This window comes from Capricornis sumatraensis, chromosome 9, assembly GCF_032405125.1.
Source record: "Capricornis sumatraensis isolate serow.1 chromosome 9, serow.2, whole genome shotgun sequence".
NCBI classification, from domain to species: Eukaryota; Metazoa; Chordata; class Mammalia; order Artiodactyla; family Bovidae; genus Capricornis; species Capricornis sumatraensis.
The window spans coordinates 140,660-145,715 of NC_091077.1; positions in this window are offsets into that span (position 1 = coordinate 140,660).

The following is a 5,056-nucleotide window of genomic DNA, read 5'->3' on the forward strand; positions in this document are numbered from 1 at the left end:
TCGTACCACCATTCCAAGAGTCCCCCAGATGTCTCAGTCCATTCCAGAGGAACCTCTTTGCCCTACACTGGCTCATCTTTCACGCCGAGGATCCACTCACACCACGGTGGCACGTGGGACAGCCCTGTGGGAAAGCCTCGAGGGAAAGTCTCGAGGGAAAACCACAGATCCTTTGATCCATGCGACGGGAAGCGTGACATTGCTGCTACAGCCTGGAAGGAAAGTGCACGTGCATGCCCTGACTCGAGACGAGGCCCGTCTCCCCTGGCGAGACTCCAGATGTACCCAAAGATCCATATCAGCCCCTGAGAGGAATCCTCGGTTCCGGCCCTGACTCCACACAAGGTTTTTGGCCCCGGTATCGACGGGAGAGGAATCCCGAGAGGCCCCCTAGCAACTCGCTTGGGGAATGGCGTCTCCTGAGGCCACCAGGCCGGGTCCCTGAGGTCCCCGTCGTAACTCGAGAACACCTGCCGCAACTCGAGAAATCCAGGAAGTTCTCCCTTCCAGGCGAGATGAGGCCTATTTCCGATGAGGCGTCTGGAGACTAATGACACCTAACGTCTGGAACTTCGAAAGGGTCTTTCACACCCTTGCTGCAACTCAAGAAGTTCACCGCCATACCCGTGTCCACTCAAGAGGAAGCACGATGGTCCCGCCCACATCCAGAGGAGCCCCGTTTCCCCCTCGGAGCTCGAGATGAGGGATCCTTTCCCTGCTTTCAACGGGAAAGAATTCCCGGCGTTCCCGACGCATCTCAAGAGGAGGCACTCTCAACAGGAAAGGCGAGAGGAACTCCATGGTCGTACCACCATTCCAAGAGTCCCCCAGATGTCTCAGTCCATTCCAGAGGAAGCTCTTTGCCCTGCACTGGCTCATGTTTCACGCCGAGGATCCACTCACACCACGGTGGCACGTGGGACAGCCCTGTGGGAAAGCCTCGAGGGAAAGCCTCGAGGGAAAACCACAGATCCTTTGATCCACGCGACGGGAAGCGTGACATTGCTGCTACAGCCTGGAAGGAAAGCGCACGTGCATGCCCCCACCCGAGACGAGGCCTGACTCCCCTGGGGAGACACCAGAAGTACCCAAAGATCCATGTCAGCCCCTGAGAGGAATCCTCGGTTCCGGCCCTGACTCCACCAAAGGTTTTTGGCCCCGGTATCGACGGGAGAGGAATTCCGAGAGGCCCCCTAGCAACTCGCATGGGGACTGGCCTCTCCTGAGGCCACCAGGGCGGGTCCCTGAGGTCCCCGTCGTAACTCGAGAACACCTGCCGCAACTCGAGAAAATCCAGGAAGTTCTCCCTTCCAGGCGAGTTGAGGCCTATTTCCGATGAGGCGTCTGGAGACTAATGACACCTAACCTCTGGAACTTCGAAAGGGTCTTTCACACCCTTGCTGCGACTCAAGAAGTTCACCGCCATACCCGTCTCCACTCGAGAGGAAGCACGATGGTCCCGCCCACATCCAGAGGAGCCCCGTTTCCCCCTCGGAGCTCGAGATGAGGGATCCTTTCCCTGCTTTCAACGGGAAAGAATTCCCGGCGTTCCTGTCGCATCTCAAGAGGAGGCACTCTCAACAGGAAAGGCGAGAGGAACTCCATGGTCGTACCACCATTCCAAGAGTCCCCCAGATGTCTCAGTCCATTCCAGAGGAACCTCTTTGCCCTGCACTGGCTCATCTTTCACGCCGAGGATCGACTCACACCACGGTGGCACGTGGGACAGCCCTGTGGGAAAGCCTCGAGGGAAAGCCTCGAGGGAAAACCACAGATCCGTTGATCCACGTGACGGGAAGCGTGACATTGCTGCTACAGCCTGGAAGGAAAGTGCACGTGCATGCCCCGACTCGAGACGAGGCCTGTCTCCCCTGGCGAGACTCCAGATGTACCCAAAGATCCATATCAGCCCCTGAGAGGAATCCTCGGTTCTGGCCCTGACTCCACACAAGGTTTTTGGCCCCGGTATCGACGGGAGAGGAATCCCGAGAGGCCCCCTAGCAACTCGCATGGGGACTGGCCTTTCCTGAGGCCACCAGGGCGGGTCCCTGAGGTCCCCGTCGTAACTCGAGAACACCTGCCGCAACTCCAGAAAATCCAGGAAGTTCTCCCTTCCAGGCGAGATGAGGCCTATTTCCGATGAGGCGTCTGGAGACTAATGACACCTAACCTCTGGAACTTCAAAAGGGTCTTTCACACCCATGCTGCAACTCAAGAAGTTCACCGCCATACCCGTCTCCACTCGAGAGGAAGCACGATTGTCCCGCCCACATCCAGAGGAGCCCCGTTTCCCCCTCGTAGCTCGAGATGAGGGATCCTTTCCCTGCTTTCAACGGGAAAGAATTCCCGGCGTTCCCATCGCATCTCAAGAGGAGGCACTCTCAACAGGAAAGGCGAGAGGAACTCCATGGTCGTACCACCATTCCAAGAGTCCCCCAGATGTCTCAGTGCATTCCAGAGGAACCTCTTTGCCCTGCACTGGCTCATCTTTCACGCCGAGGATCGACTCACACCACGGTGGCACGTGGGACAGCCCTGTGGGAAAGCCTCGAGGGAAAACCACAGATCGTTTGATCCACGCGACGGGAAGCGTGACATTGCTGATACAGCCTGGAAGGAAAGCGCACGTGCATGCCCCCACTCGAGACGAGGCCTGACTCCCCTGGGGAGACTCCAGAAGTACCCAAAGATCCATGTCAGCCCCTGAGAGGAATCCTCGGTTCCGGCCCTGACTCCACCAAAGGGTTTTGGCCCCGGTATCGACGGAAGAGTAATCCCGAGAGGCCCCCTAGCAACTCGCATGGGGACTGGCCTCTCCTGAGGAGACCAGGGCGGGTCCCTGAGGTCCCCGTGGTAAGTCGAGAACACCTGCCGCAACTCGAGAAATCCAGGAAGTTCTCCCTTCCAGGCGAGATGAGGCCTATTTCCGATGAGGCGTCTGGAGACTAATGACACCTAACCTCTGGAACTTCGAAAGGGTCTTTCACACCCTTGCTGCAACTCAAGAAGTTCACCGCCATACCCGTGTCCACTCGAGAGGAAGCACGATGGTCCCGCCCACATCCAGAGGAGCACCGTTTCCCCCTCGTAGCTCGAGATGAGGGAACCTTTCCATGCTTTCAACGGGAAAGAATTCCCGGCGTTCCCGTCGCATCTCAAGAGGAGGCACTCTCAACAGGAAAGGCGAGAGGAACTCCATGGTCGTACCACCATTCCAAGAGTCCCCCAGATGTCTCAGTCCATTCCAGAGGAACCTCTTTGCCCTGCACTGGCTCATCTTTCACGCCGAGGATCGACTCACACCATGGTGGCACGTGGGACAGCCCTGTGGGAAAGCCTCGAGGGAAAGCCTCGAGGGAAAACCACAGATCCTTTGATCCACGCGACGGGAAGCGTGACATTGCTGCTACAGCCTGGAAGGAAAGTGCACGTGCATGCCCCGACTCAAGACGAGGCCTGTCTCCCCTGGCGAGACTCCAGATGTACCCAAAGATCCATATCAGCCCCTGAGAGGAATCCTCGGTTCCGGCCCTGACTCCACACAAGGTTTTTGGCCCCGGTATCGACGGGAGAGGAATCCCGAGAGGCCCCCTAGCAACTCGCATGGGGACTGGCGTCTCCTGAGGCCACCAGGGCGGGTCCCTGAGGTCCCCGTCGTAACTCGAGAACACCTGCCGCAACTCGAGAAAATCCAGGAAGTTCTCCCTTCCAGGCGAGATGAGGCCTATTTCCGATGAGGCGTCTGGAGACTAATGACACCTAACCTCTGGAACTTCGAAAGGGTCTTTCACACCCTTGCTGCAACTCAAGAAGTTCACCGCCATACCCGTGTCCACTCAAGAGGAAGCACGATGGTCCCTCCCACATCCAGAGGAGCACCGTTTCCCCCTCGGAGCTCGAGATGAGGGATCCTTTTCCTGCTTTCAACGGGAAAGAATTCCCGGCGTTCCCGTCGCATCTCAAGAGCAGGCACTCTCAACAGGAAAGGCGAGAGGAACTCCATGGTCGTACCACCATTCCAAGAGTCCCCCAGATGTCTCAGTCCATTCCAGAGGAACCTCTTTGCCCTGCACTGGCACATCTTTCACGCCGAGGATCGAATCACACCACGGTGGCACGTGGGACAGCCCTGTGGGAAAGCCTCGAGGGAAAGCCTCGAGGGAAAACCACAGATCCTTTGATCCACGCCACGGGAAGCGTGACATTGCTGCTACAGCCTGGAAGGAAAGCGCATGTGCATGCCCCCACTCGAGACGAGGCCTGACTCCCCTGGGGAGACTCCAGAAGTACTCAAAGATCCATGTCAGCCCCTGAGAGGAATCCTCGGTTCCGGCCCTGACTCCACCAAATGTTTTTGGCCCCGGTTTCGACGGGATAGGAATCCCGAGAGGCCTCCTAGCAACTCGCATGGGGACTGCCCTCTCCTAAGGCCACCAGGGCGGGTCCCTGAGGTCCCCGTCGTAACTCGAGAACACCTGCCGCAACTCGAGAAAATCCAGGAAGTTCTCCCTTCCAGGCGAGATGAGGCCTATTTCCGATGAGGCGTCTGGAGACTAATGACACCTAAACTCTGGAACTTCGAAAGGGTCTTTCACACCCTTGCTGCAACTCAAGAAGTTCACCGCCATACCCGTCTCCACTAGAGAGGAAGCACGATGGTCCCGCCCACATCCAGAGGAGCCCCGTTTCCCCCTCGTAGCTCGAGATGAGGGATCCTTTCCCTGCTTTCAACGGGAAAGAATTCCCGGCGTTCCCGTCGCATCTCAAGAGGAGGCACTCTCAACAGGAAAGGCGAGAGGAACTCCATGGTCGTACCACCATTCCAAGAGTCCCCCAGATGTCTCAGTGCATTCTAGAGGAACCTCTTTGCCCTGCACTGGCTCATCTTTCACGCCGAGGATCGACTCACACCACGGTGGCACGTGGGACAGCCCTGTGGGAAAGCCTCGAGGGAAAACCACAGATCCTTTGATCCACGCCACGGGAAGTGTGAGATTGCTGCTACAGCCTGGAAGGAAAGCGCACGTGCATGCCCCCACTCGAGACGAGGCCTGAC